Here is a 15,489-nt window from a genome sequence, read left to right on the forward strand (position 1 = left end):
GAAAAAATTATCAGGAAAATTCTACAGTCAGTCCTCTGTGTAAATTGTCATCTGTACTACTTCCTTTTATTCATCATTGAACTCGTATAGCATGGTACTCAGGAACAGGGCCTGTGCCACACAACCTGGGTAATGCAGCCCTGAAAGGCTGATGGACAAGACGTGCAGGTAACTCTTTTCTTTAATCACAGGTATAGAGGCCATAAAGGGCCTCACATAAATTTCTCCTCAAAAGGGCATTGCTCTTCTACATTATGTTTCATCATCATCCTGATTCAACCAAGCTGTGCCAAGCACCGTTTTCAGATAACTCAACCTGACACACTGAATTTAATGACATCTCTTCCAGACTGTTCCCACTGGCTAGCACTAGCTACATGTGGTTAAAATTACATTGGTTCTTTCAGTTTCTTGTCTTCAGAAACCCAAATATATTTTTTCTGGAAATGGAAAAAATATCTTTCAGCAGACAGATTTCTGTAACAATATCGCCTTCTGTCACTGAATTCACATATTTTGCTTCATAATTGATCTCATAAAAGTTGATTTCTCATCTCTTTAAAAAGAAATACTTATATCAGAAGGAAAACACAAAACCCATATGAGCATTTAAAAGGAGAAGAAACATTTGCTGAAAACACTGCATATTTGGCATATGTATAACAAATATTTACACTTTCTCCTTCATCTGCTCAGTGGCCACTTCATTCCTGCCAAGGACAGAATACAACAGCCAGATAAAGACAGATATGTAACCTGAGAAAACCAAGAAATCTTGATGGTGCTAAATATATTCACCCTATAAATTACTTCAGATGCCTCTCTCTCTGAATCCACAACCCTGTCAGCACTTTCCGACACTTCATCAATTTGTTGTGGAGAATGAAATGGAATGCTAACTTGGGACTGTTCCTTTTTTCCATTGGCACCCTCTGGTGCCAGTAAATCACTAGCCCCCCAGGTTGTTACAGTGGAGAAGTCAACATAGTGAACTTAGCTAGACAAACTGGGGCCTAATGTGAAGTGTTCAGCTGAACTCTTACTCCACATGGGGAATATTCACACAGAAAACATTAATAAAATTTATGAGCGTGTTGAGAAGAGGCAAAAACAATCCCTTGAATAAAAAATGAAAGGGACAAAAGTAGAAGTATTTTATTCTTGGCTTGTTTCCTGGTTCAGAATGGTTAACAACATACAGATTATTTTCTCTGCTGCAAATGGCATTTGCTAACTTGCAGGTCAAGATTAACTGACAGTAATAATATATGCTCCAAGAAAAAAGATTTTAGATGTTCAGTGCTCATAAGATGGTGAATTCACTGTTTTCACTGTCTTCCTCAGGGCACCTTCAGAAGCATAAATCTACTTTTCATAGAGTACATTAGCAACTTGATGCACAGGGACTTCACACCGTAACACCAATTAAACAATGAAAGTTCTACAACTGCGTCCCACATGCCTTCAGCTAATGGTGTTTGAACTCATTTTCCTTTATGAGTTTTTCTCTATTTTTTTATTTTTTATGTCATTAAGAAATGCAGTACAATTTGCATGTTTTGCAGTCACTGTGTCCACACTAACCATGTGTTTTTCCTCATCAGCTGAATTTCAGCAGAATTACTCTGCATGCTCTGATGGGTAGGACAGAAACTATTGACATACTGCATTGATCTCCACTACTGTCTCCATTTGCCAAATTGCAGCCTGACTTTGCTCATTTATGGCAGGTTCTATTAGTTTACTTACTGCCTTCTCTTTTCTTGATCACGCTTTGCATCTTGTTTTTCTGTAAGTGCTTTCCTTTTCTCTCCTTTCTACCTACTATCTTGATTTTCTTCTCAAATGTGTAATCAACAAAGTATTTTCTCATTATATATTAATGGCCTGCATGTTCCCAAAGCTTTTATCAGATCTTTTTACCTAAAAAAAATCCATGCAGGGTAGATGTATCACAGGTCTTCAAAACAGAGCTGTTTTTGTTTTATCAGTGACATATTGCCTGTTCATTTAGTCATTTACATAAGATTATATGCTCTTCTAAACAAATTCTGACTCATGTAGGTATCATTACATACATGAGAACTTCAGGAAATTTCTCTGTTTTTACAGTGCAGGTGCTGAGATTGCAGTTTGGCCTGATGCATTGAATAGAAATATGCAAGCATTTGTAAAAAAGACCAGTAGTTTTGGGTTTGATCATACATGCACTCACTCTAGTAGAGGAAGGATCCCTAAAATCTGGCTCTGTCTTGTGTATCAAGGAGCAGCAAGAGCAGGCCACTCTACAAGGTAGGACAGACCAACAGTGATGACAGCAGAGCACAGGTTCATCTCAACTGAACAGGCTGGGCAGAATAAGGCCGCTGATAACTGGTTCCATCAATAGCTCCACATGTGGGGAGTTGGTAAATGAGGTTCAGGGTCCATCCAGGGAGTCTAGTCAGGAGCAGCAGGAGGTGGGAACCAGAGGCAAGACTGTAAACCAGGCTACAGCACAGGTCAAAGAGTCATCTGGCAGGTAGGGCAGAAGGTAGGTACGCTAACAACATAGCTCAGGCAGGGAGTGAAAGGACCAGATCTGAGCCTACGTGTAGCTCCTGAGCCTTGGGTAAAGGCTGGAGGTCCCAGGTGAGGCTGGTCAGAGCAATTAAGACCTATTGGTACATTCACAGTCCTGACAGTGTGGTCTTGGATGAGTTTCTTAGTCCCAGGTTTTTCCGCTATTTCGTCTAATTCCTACCTCCTTCAAAATCAGAATCAAATGAGCTGTTTAAATGACTTTAGAAATCTGGCTGTAAGTGCAAATGATACTTAGCTGTTACACACTTAAGAAGCTTTCAAGTACATCCCTGAGGTCAGTAAGGCCACGTATTTAGTCAGCAAATGTTTGTATTGGATTTTAGCTTTAATCTCTCTGTCTCTTAGCTTTGTTGTCTTTAAGATGGTGTTCTTCTGAAGATTAATTCACCTCTGTATTGCATGCGAAGAGGAAAAATTTCTACAAAATGCTATGCTGTTATGCTATAAACTGTTATGCTAAAGGTTACTTTACCTGCTAATCCTAACATTAGAATAGATATTCACACCATATAAACTGAATGGTAGAAGAGATCCTGTAGAATCCATTCAGACTTCACCTCCATGTGCTTTGATTAGCTCCTTCTGTGCTAACAAGCACGTATAAAGTCAAAACTAGGGAAGTTTCCTTACAGTGCTTCAGTAGTGAGACAGAGGAGCAGCGCAAGGAAGCATGAACCTCAGGTGTGCGAAGCTTGACAGATCCACAGGTTTTTGTAATAAATAACCTGAACCCCCACGGTGCCTCATGAACCGTCCAAGACAGCCAGAAGAGAGCACATGAGAGCACAAGTATGAGATGAGACTGAGTTCAGACTGAATGTACTTTGTAACAGATAGAGACTGGTCCTCAATGCCCAGGGGACAGAACCTATTGCACTATTGATCTTGCAAGTTCCAAATGCCATCACCACCTTCGACTTCAGAATTGCAGCTGAGACATTTGGCAGGGCATTGAGGACATCTGTGGGAGAAGAGGAAGAGATTGTCATACTTGAAAGTAAAAAAGGGTAGGGAATACAGATCAACCTCTAATGCAATCCTTGATGTCTATATCTAGTGAATATTATGCACTTATTTGTCATTTTGAAGGCTCGTTTTTGATTTTTAACAGTTCAGCTATGTGGCTATATAGCTGAGTTACTAATTTTGTAGTAATGCTATCTTTGGAAGGTGAGCCATTACTAGCTGATTGCTATAGCAGTATGTTGAGCCAAATTTACCCTGACATGACTGCTTTGCTCAGGGCAGCCACACAGATCTGTTTATGGGATTTCCAGACAGCAATTCACATCCTCCCAATACCAAACACTTTCTATTTCAGTTCCGTGTATCCAGGCTTGGCTCAACACTGCATTACCCCACATTTATGCTGGTAGAACTCCTCTGGTATAAAACTGGAAGAACACAGTGATAAAATAGGCTTCCTATTGTCATTTTCAGGACACTAAGATACTTCCCTGAGATAAGGATGAACAGACATATCCTGTTGCAAATTGCTGCCTCAGCATGTGGTTTTCACTTGTTTTGTATCCTTGAAGCTTTTAAGTATTTGCTGTATGTTTCTGAGCACCCCTATTAGATTACTCTGATTTGGTTTTTCCCACAGAAAACCGGCATTAAGTGGTCCTTTTCCCAGCAATAACAATCTCATTTACTATAAATTATTTTATTTGTAGTACCTTGGAGACACACTAATGCTTTTACATAATAAAAGAACCATTTATTTCCAAATATTTTAAAGCTTGTTTTCAGTGTTTTTGGGTTTTGGGGGTTTTTTTGTATAGTTGGTTGGGGTTTTTTTGTTATCTTTGAAGTGGAAGTCATTTAATTTGATGTGGAAATAATTGCTATTAAAAAAATAATTTATAAAAGTGTATGTGTAACATACGAAAGGATAGAAACAAGGTAACACCTATTTCTTAAACATATAAAAGAAATTATGAACTTTGTATAGATAAATAAAATTAAAAGTACATGAAACAGGTAAACTCTGCACTGGACTGAGCCTTCTGTTGACATTTACATTAAAGTTTACAGCTGCCTACATAAAAAAAGATGTCTGGTAATAAGGCAGGTTTTTGAAATAAAACTTGCACCAGCATGATTATGATTTCTTGGCAAGTCTGGCTAAAAGGAGGAAAATTTAAAACCCAATTTTAGAGGGAGGGTGAGGTAATGGTACAGGCTATGAATTTGTATAATCCTTCTTTCCTAATCCGAGCAATAGACCAGTCAGGCAGGGTGGTTCATATACACTGGTAAGAGGATGTACAAGGTACCACAGCAGCCTAAAAATTTATTTATCTAAATATTTATGGAATATGTTCCAGATGTGGATTTATTCTGTGACCCTCTTAAAGGGCCCCAAATGTACCTTCAGGGGACCAGTCCAGCCCGATGGTTCCCACTGAGGGGCTGGGACCTGCTCTGGCAGCTTGCACCAGGGTGCGATTTCCATGATGACGCTCTAAAAAGCCATCTTCTCAAGATACATAGATGACAGCCAGGAAGCTGAAAGAATTTAGCACTGTCCCATCTGCATTTCTTAAATTCAGGTCAAGTGTAGAGCAGATGCAAATGTTACTCCTCCAGAAAGGCTCTGTGACCAGGGGCTGTGTGATGGGAAGCAGCATGCCTAGATGATGGACCAGGTGGCAGTGGGGCTGTGGGACGTCATATGGAAAGGGTGGATTTTGAAGCATGAAGAGGCTGAGTGGGGCCTGGGCCAGAGGAGATAATGATTTTATATAAATGCCACTAATTTAATTTGTGATTATTTATTTTGGTCCCTTGTAGCTGCCTTCCGTTCAAGGCTTAGATTTGATACCTAAGAGAGACCATGCTAAATTTGTGTAAGCACATACAGGTGTGAGTGTGTGTTTAATAGATTATGGTCCTGTTCAGCAAATGCATTTTACTCTCATATGGCAGGTAACACTGACACAGACAAGTGGATTTGATGCTTTGGGTATACAGACCTTTCTGGGGCCATTCCTAATTCAAGGATGCTGTCCCACTGGTGGCAGTCAGACCTCTTGCCATGTGAAGAGCTAGCAAAAGTCAAAGTTACAAAGCAATGTTTACCCTGTGTATCATGGCACATATTATGAATCAGTATCAAAACACACCATCAAAAAATCTCCCTTTTCTGAACTGGAAGTAAGGCTTAAAGAATCATTAACAAAAAATCAAGATTTTCCAGGTTGTAATGATTTTGCTTTGGTCAGGCTACCTTCCCATGACTTTGATGCTTGTTTCCTATGAACATCTGATCAGTTGTTTTTTTATGGAAGTAGTTGTCAGCATTTACATTTATTATTTTTCTCATGTATCACTATAATCATCCTTTTATCTGACTATTTTTTCAATAACAATGTCTGTATTTAGAGTGCTGTGTTACACTAGTGACACATACCTAAACTAAGGTGACACAAACCTAAACAAGCTAAACATACCATATGAATTATAAATAATTACTGGTACAGTTTGTCTTGCTGCATACTTAGAGTAGATATGCATTTTTCAGGGCAACTGTCATGATTTTGTGTTAGAGAAAGTACATACAAGAGTAATCAGGAACAGTTATAACAGTGGGACTGAAGGATTTTCATCTGTCACTGGATCAATTTCACAAATGCTCAGTGGGAATGACTAATGTTCAACAACTGGACAGGCACATGAAATAGCAATGGAGACACTCTTCTCTAGGAACAGGAATAAAAAATAGAATCTCTTCTACTTACCCAACAGTAGATACTGCAGATGCCTATAGTGAGCTTTTTACTTTATGGAGTGCTGTCAAAATAGGGTGCAAATCTTTACGTTCAATATATACACTGCACAGAAGCTACAGTTAAGAGGAAGTGCCACATTGATTTTTCCCGTAAGAATATTATTTTTTAAATTATTATTATTATTCTTAGCTCTCTGAGAGCCAAGTTATTAGCTATCAGTAGAGGTTGCAGGATGTTTGAACTCTGCTTTTTAGTGGCAAGAGAGTGAGATTAATGGGAGTTCTGGTGTCTCTCTGCTGACAAGAAGCCCATTTCCATTTTTGCTTTTAAAGGAAAGTGCTGCATTTCTCGTAATTTGCAGGAGAATCATCAGCTAGATATAAAGAAAAAAAATATATATTCAGCCTCCCTTCTGAGACATGGCATCTTGGCTGTCACACTTACTGGCAAATAAGCATGCAAAAGCATTGCACTGCTGTGCTTGTTGAGCAGTTAAGTGCAGCCTTTAGTATACTGGGACTTCATAAACCATCCTCTCCACTCCCTCAATCAATTAACCCACACGTTGACTTTGCATTCTTCTCCTGGGGTTCTATCTTGCATGTTTTTACTCCAACTGCCACAGACAGTTTCAGAGAAATCTGTGCTGAAACATGGTCAACCCCTGTGTCATTTGACAAACAGCTTTTCCCCAGTGAAGCTTGCCTTTGAGACCTGTGGGCTGTGGGGAGTGAAACTGCACAAACCATTGTCTGTCTCCACTGTTTTTTGTGCACAGGGCTGTAACACAGACTTGTATTTCCCCTGAAAGCTTGTCTGGCACCTTTTGATTGATTGTGCAATTGCTAATTTCCTCCTTTTCTCAGTCCACATGTATCAGCACTGATAAGAGCCTGCACAAAGCCCTGTAGTCTATGTGGTTTCTGTAATGTAGTGTTTAACTCCTAGGCTCCTGTATTTCCAAGAATCATCGAAGATCTCAAGTAGGAAGGGACCAGTAAGGATGATTGATTCAGCTCCCTGCTCCTCACAGGACTACCTAAAACTAAATCATATCACTAACAGCATCATCCAAATGCTTTCTTGTGAACCATAGACGGGTTCCCAAGAACTAGTATATTATAAGCCATTCTTGGACTGCCATACCTAGGTTGCCCAAGAATGGTTTGCAATTTATTACTTCAGACTTTTCAGCTGTAGTTTTTATGCCAGTCCTGATCAGAAAGCATTAAATAAATCGCACTGTTTTTTCACTGTGGAGAGCAAGAAGGAACTGATTGAGGAGGATAGTGAAACCAGTAGTGTAAGGCTTTTCCTCTCTTTTGCTAGCACTAGAAGGCATTTCAGTAATACTGTCTCCTCTTCTAACACACCAGCTTTTTGGGTAATAATTTGAAAGCTTTACACCTGGCAAATTTCAAAAATGAAAATGTTTTTTTGAAAATACACTAATTTTTTGTGTGGTTTTGATCAGAAAAATATGTTCTGCTCTGTTCTACTGGAAGGCACAGTAGAGCACACTATATATATTCTAAGCACTTCTATAGGGAAGCAAGATTCCTGTCCTCTGAATAAATGTGTTGCAATTGCTATCCCCTCATACCTGTTTCTCATCTGTTTCTAGCTGCACAGGTGTCTTCAATGATGAACACTCTGTCAGAGGTTGCTGCTGTGTTTAAAGCCAGAAGCAGCTAAAAGGAAGCAGGCCCACTCTTTTATGATCCTGATGTACGTGAGAAAAAGTAACCAGGAAGATCTAAGGTGCTTTAAAACCTCTGCAGGTTTTATGAGATCTGCTAAGGCAGAGAAAAAGAGAAGCAAGTGATAGCATAGCTGCTACTGTGAGGGTAGACAGCACCAAGTGTCTGCCAAGCACTGATTCTGAAGTCCACAGAAGAGTCTTAACTTTGGCCCAAGGATGGCCAGGCAATCTAAGATGAGTGCATTTGTGGGGAAAGCATGGTTTTCAACTTTTGGCTGCTCAGGGATTGGTAAGAAGAAGAAAACATTGAATTTCAGGATACTGGGATAGATGGAAAAAGAAGAGATCTGATGATGAAGACATTTTTATAGGAACTTAAAAGCTGGAGTGGAAGGGAAGAATGTATTTTCATGAAGTGGATAAAGACCTGATGGGGTAGTTAAGGCCCATTGGTGCACTCATGGCCCTGACAGCCCTCTAGGAATATTATGGTGTATATATATAATATGGTAGTGAGTGCTGCTGAGGAGAAAGGAGGCATGTGAGAGTGTTGCAGCAGTGAAGGTGAAGAGTGAGTTGGGAAAAAGGGAAGTGATGTGTTTGGGAAGTGCTGTGGAAGGCAGGCAGTAGGAGGACAAGAGGAGATCTGGATGGAAGACATAACTTCATGCTGAAAGTTGCAATCTTCAATTGCTCAACTTCTTGTTATAAAAAAGCATCAGTGAAATACTAGATGCAACACCACCACAAAGTTTATGGCTATTCCATGCTGTACATTTTATTTGCCTGACTTTGGCCTGAAAAGATTATCCCTCCTCTGTGCCAGGAGATACAGAAAGAGAGTGTCTAGCAGGATAATCAAGGTCTGAAGTAAATGGTTTCTGGTTTTGTTTCATTGATGGCGCAACACACAAGTTGAAAAACAAAGCCATGTTCAGCCAAGTTTCCTCATTTCTATACAAGTTTTCCACACTCTCTCTGCACTAGTTGTAGCCCTGTAAAACAATGGAAGGAAACATGTACATGACAGAGTATTGTACATGAGGCAGTCAGGAGGGTTTTGCAGCCTTCCTACCTTCTCAGTCACAAATGAGATGTCCAATTGCCATTCTTTGGAATTCCCTTCCTTGTTTGAGTACAGCTTCCCTGACGTTGCCTGAGCCTGCAATTTTACTCTTTCCTACAACAGTGTTACTGCTACCACCTAATGAATCCCCACGGCTTAATGTATCTGTGTAATCTGTTTAATAACTGTTTTGATTCATTGCCCTGAAGCATCTCTTACTGCAGTTACCTTTACTTAGTAAAGTTGTCTCAGAATACCCCAACTTCTGGACTATTTTAACTTTTCTGTTCTAACCCAGGTTCTTCAGGCCTTATTTATAGTAGTTACAGTGGTGCACTTCCTTCCTTGGGGAAAAGGCACGTACACTGGCAAAAAAATTGTTTTGCTGTTACTGCTTTTAACAGTTCCTGGAATTCAATAGCTTTGCTGATTTTTAGGCTGGTACAAGTACGGCTTTAGACCTCTGGTCAACCTCAGTGAAAGAAAGCTAAGCTAATTCAAACTACCTTGCTTCTCATGTGGGCAGAGCATACACAGACAGCTACAGTTATCCTGCAGAAACTTGTTTTGTCTATTTAGGGACACCTCTGGGGTGTCTGCCAGCACAGTTGTCAGAGAGGTATGTGATGTTTTTATTTCCCCACACTCTTCAACATTTTGTCTCTGCCAGTAAAACTTCCAAGTTTAGACTGGCTGTAGTGTGAATGCAGCTGTATTATTAACGCTTGTTTCTGTATTAGAAGAGGGCAACGTTGTACCATTGTAAGTAGATTTATCATCACACTTATTTAGGGGCTGTATCAGCATAAGCACTTTGGTACAAGTGAGAATTAGATCATTCATCTATCACGCACCCTGCTGCTGATGAAAGGGCCCAGTTGCAATCAGCTCTGAACCTCTGAGTCAAAACTGCAGGATTTGCTGACTGAGACAAGTTTTTGTATCACTTGAGAGGTTCAGTGTCAAGCAGTTGCAGTGGTGGTTTTGAAAAAAAAAGTACAGGAGCTAAATGCTAAAAATCCAACAGTTACCGTAGTAACCTAATGCGCCACTACATATTTCCTGGCTGGTGGCATCACCCTTATTCGCAGGGTTTGTCGGGCTGGCCAAGGTTTTTTTTTGGTCTTGATACTTCACAAAGTTCTTAACAAGATATGATTCTGTGACCTCTTCAAAGTTGTTTTTTTTTAAGCTGCACACCTAGATTTAATGCATTTTACTTCAATAAGATTATTCAAGAGAAAAAAAGGCTCAGCTGACAAAACACCAGAGTGTAAGAATAGCATGACAGGATGAAGAGACATTCCTTACGATTTTAATAGCTTGCTTATGAAACTATGGCCAGCTTGCAACCTGTTTTCATCAGCACATTTGGTGTAGGCATCTGCTCTCTGAATCTCAGTAAATATGCCCTACCTGTACTTTTCAGATAGTGTATGTTTAATCTCATGTTCTCCTGTCAGCTTTTCTACCCTAAACCCATTTCTCAGGGGATGAAGTGCAAAAAGCAGCAGTTAGTTTCTGTAAATGTCTGGAATTGGTCCAAGGAGTTTGGTAAAATTTGGATGATTTGAATATAAAGGGTACAGTGTGTTTTCTGCTTTTGATTTTTCTGCCTCTGCATTCATCTATAATTTGTGGAATCACAGTTAAGTCATGTTATGCCACTGACATTTTTCTATGGTGTAATCATTCCTGATTGCTGTCTCTGCCCTTTGCTAGTTGGTTTCTGTCTGCAGGACAGAGACCATAAGAAAAAAAAAATATTAAAAAAATAGAGTACCAGCAAGGCGTTCTATTTTCATCACTGAATGTTTGTGTAAAACAGGTCTCCCATGGAAAATGGAACCAAGTGAAATGCTGAGGTAAGTCAATATGCCACCTTGTCATCTTTCTTAATGATTTCTTCCAAAGCAACAGAAATTTGCCCTTATCAGCAAGTCTTAAGCATTGGTTGCTGGAAGGGAAGCAGTGAGCATTCTAGTAAGGCATGTGCCTCACCATGAAGGGAAATAAAGGCATGATTCACATGCAATCTGTCCTGTTTCTGCATTGTACCATGTGAACCTCTCCTGACCTCCTCACAGGCCCCAGCAGGTCCCTTACTGTTTCTAGTTATTCTCAGTGTGCCTGGCTGGACAGGTTGTGAGAGGCCCGTCCACCATACAAACAGTGCATTTTGCCGATTCTGTCCTATGCTGGCCCCAAACAGTACAACAAGGAAACTGTTCTCTGGAAAAACTATTGCTTATAGGGTGAAAGAAGGGCAGGGTTGTGGCCTGGCACTGGAAATGTCAACTGAAGCTAGCTGGCTGGGACACGCTGGGAAGCCTGCTCCTGCTCTGGCTGTGCTGTGCTCCCTACCCAGATACCTGCAACTTTAGGGTCAGGAAATCTGTAGGCAAAACCATCCTAGAACAAAAAATGTTTGTTATTGGGAGGCGTTGAACATGAGCAGTGATGCAGTAGGGTTTTTACAAAGGCATGTTGTCTCAGGTAGATTTAACTCCAGATGGGTTTTAATCATTACTACAGCACAGCTGGCTCTGAGAGGAGAAAACATAGCGTATGAAGTCTTTTTCATTCAGATTCTACAAAATGGTGAGCTGTGTATGAGATCTTTTCAAATACACTTTCAAATAAACACATTCTGGCCAGTCAGCCTGGTGATACTCGCTTCAGTCAAATACTTGCTAGATTCTTCCTGAGGGTAACCATCTCTTCAGCCTCAGCTGAATTAATCTGGTAAGTTATTAGCTGGTGCATTTGTGAGACAGGACTGTGAGCAATGATAAGAGAGGTTCACTGACAGTTTATTGTCAGGGGCTTACAGGAACTGGCTACACTTATGATCTTGTGTAACTCATTAATACAGAAAGAGGGAGCCAAAGGTGCTGGAGTTCACTATCACAGAACATTTCTCAGCAGCTTTCTGTGTGGGATATGTATCATTTTAGCTCTTCCTAACCTCCTTCCAGTGTTATGATTGTAGTCCATAAAACAAATGACAAAAGTGTATTTGAAAAGCATTTGTTTCCAAGCATACACATCTATACCCACAAGCGATGAAACAAGCAAAATAGAAGAAACTGAATAAGTAAACATGCTAAGTTCAGGCTAGTTTTCATGTGTTTGTAAGTCATACCCATTACAGTAGCTCTTCTCTATATGCCTTTTGGATCATTTGTTTAATGGATAAAGCTGAGATGTCCCTTCATGGGTTTATTTCAATATTTATTTTTTTAATATAAATGCTCTATATTCTTTACATTTAGCTTTTGGACATTTTTAACCACTATGAGTTATTCTTGTAAATTATAATCTTGCATTCCTGCTCAGTTCTATATCTGTACAAGAAGGAATATGAATAACAAGTCTTTTCAAGAATGTATTATCTAAATCAAGCCCGTGAAATTAAAATATATGATCAATCTTTTGTGTATGCTAGTGCCTATTACCATGCACAGATTCCAGGGTTATGCAAAAAATTGTACTTGCAATGTAGGCCCTTACATTTGACAATATGATCTGTAATATCTCTGTTCATTAGTTCCCATTTGTAGAAACTATGAGATCTAATTGGCCTCTGCAAATGTTTTTGATTAATAGAATTTAATCAAGATTAAATTCTGGCTGGGACTATGGTAATCATTTAATCTGATATTTTGCAGAAGACTGACAGACATATGAAGCTCTCCATGACCAGGAGGAATTTATTTTGATTCATACAGTTAAAGAAGGACCAACACTGTTTCTTTCAGTTGAACTACACACTATTTTTCAGAAAACACATCAATGTAAAGACTTCAAGGGTGAAGTTCGTCTTACATGGTTTCAGCTTTAGTCTTTGGTGTTTGTGTCGGTTGCCTCTTCAGTCAATGCAGAAACAGGCATTGCAGGCTGACATGTCTAAGGACGATGGGCTCTGTCACCTCCAAGAGACATCTGTCTCTCCCTACTGACTGTAGAGGGGACCTAGACAATTGGTTGAGGACAGATTTTCATAGACAATAATAGTAAAGTAAATGCCACCCCAAGGGCTAGTGTTGAGCTATGCCATCAGGTGTCTAATGCTTACATATCTCATTTTATTTTTGATTTGTTTGTAGTACAGCTTCCCACCACGAACACTTGCCTGGACCCTTGATAGATTAAACTGCCACTTAGGGAAATGAGAACTCTCCTCATTGTGGTATATCCTAAAAGACACTGACCTTGTGGAGTTCCTAATCTCTTTCACAAACTTAGTAGATAATTTATTTTTTTTTAATCCTCATTAATAAGACGGATTTCCCAGGCCATGAATCATCTCTGCTGAAGTACAAAGAATCATAAACTAATCCTGCAAAAAGACCCTTAGAGGTTGTTTGGTCCTTCTCCTTTTCCAAGCATAAGATTGTCTCCTTCCTCAACAGAACATACATCATTCCTAACAGATACTTGCATAGCTTGTTCTTAAAAGCCTTCCACCTTTGGCTTCCATAACTAAGCCATGCTAGAGCTCACTGTTTTTCTTAGAAGAAAATTTTCCTTAAGATTTAAGCTCCATCATTGTAGCTGCAATTGAAAGTGTATTATTACTGCCTTTACAGTCTTTCACTCTCTGGGTATGGAACAGTAGTGGTTTTCGCAACGGCATGTGCAGGAAAAACTTCACTTTTCCCCTCTCTTCTTATTTCATAGAAATGTAAAGAAACTCGAGTATTCTGTCTCTTTTTTGCTGGTTTTTTTTTTTTTTTTAACCTCTATGTGGAGTATGTGTGTTACCTGACAATCTGTCTCTGTCTGTTTATGCATCACTAACATAATTTGTTGTTAATTTTATAGTGATGAGAAACAGAGGTATATACATAGGTGAAACTGTTCTCCTAACTTTGGGATACTAAGCATAGACAAAGCATGACTAACAGTTCTGAGGAAGAAAGGGCACGCTCAAAATGTGATCACGAGACTAAATACAGAAATAAAACGTACGGCTGTGGGAAAAACATTCTGCTGGTGGGTTCAAGTCTAATTTCTCCAGATTAGAAAAGCATGTCAGACTGTAGCAGCTGACAGGCTATTGTTCTTTTCAGATACAGAATCTGGTGACACAGGAAGGTGAGGAGATGGGTAGTTAAGTTTTAAATTGCATGCAAAGCACTGCCAGAACAAACAAGCTTTCTGGATCATTTCCTAACAAGGAATCGGGGATATAATTTTACTTCAGGGATGTATTAACAACAGAAGGCTGCTGAACTAATGATCTCCATGTCATATAAAATGCCACAACCTTCCAGAGCTGAAACCACCCAGTGAAAATGACGGTCCTATTCAGCCAGTAAAATGCTTGACTATAGCCAGCTAAGGTGCATTTATACTATTGGGCTTATCTTTCTGAGCTGTGTGTGGTGTAATGGAAATCAACACTGGTTTATAGGGATTTAGGTCAGGACTTTTTTCACTGTGCCTCTTCTGAGTGGTTTAGCACCTGCAAGTGCATGCAGAAGAATATAGTAGCTCCTTGAGTCCAAAATTTATCTTGTGAAAAAAATCTTCTTATATAAATCTGCAACTTTTCCTATTCCTTTAACCTTCAGCTTACATGCATACTGGCATGGCACAGACTTCTAGACCAACGCCAGACACCAAGCATGCGTATCATAGGAACACATGACTTAAGAGAGATGGTGCTTGGTGTAATTGGAAGAATCTTGGAGAGTACCTATATGACAGTAAATATGGGATCTTTGTAACAATTCAAAAATAGGACTGCATCCTTGATGCTTAGTTTAAACCTGAATGAGAGCCTGAAACGAGAGTGCTGACTGTAACTGCTACTGTGAAGTACCAGGTTGGTTAATTATTTGGAAACTCAAAGGAGACATGCTAGAAAGAGCACAGGACCAAGTGTTACAATAAGCTATACACACACAAAACTGCTCTCAAATTCTTTGAACTTTAGAGAAAGGTAAAATAGTAATTCATTGATTATTTTTTTTTCCTTCTCAGCCCTCATTTTCTTCTCTGTTTGTCCATGCTGCAGTGTTACTTGTGGTAGTTCTGTTACAGAATGTCTGTTTCATTATCAGGGTCATGACCTTCATAACCCACTTATTCAGAGCATGCGGTAAAACCAGAGCATGCAATAGCTGTGACCAGTTGTAACATCTCTATTTCTGAAACAGTTTCTGGCCACAGCCTCCATCCAAATATTCACTGGTTGAAGAGCTTTCTTGTGTGACACGTGGCTGGCTGACCATACACCAGATAAGCTCAGTGCACTGAAAACAGTATGGTCTAAGAACAGTGTTATAAGGGTAAGGAGAAAAAAATGTTTTCTTTTGCTACTGAAAATCAATTGTCTTCCAATAACGTCAGTACAAGAGTGAAGAGAAGGCAAAGAGAGAAGTGAGTAAAGCTGC

This window comes from Falco rusticolus, chromosome Z (assembly GCF_015220075.1).
Source record: "Falco rusticolus isolate bFalRus1 chromosome Z, bFalRus1.pri, whole genome shotgun sequence".
Classification (NCBI taxonomy): domain Eukaryota; kingdom Metazoa; phylum Chordata; class Aves; order Falconiformes; family Falconidae; genus Falco; species Falco rusticolus.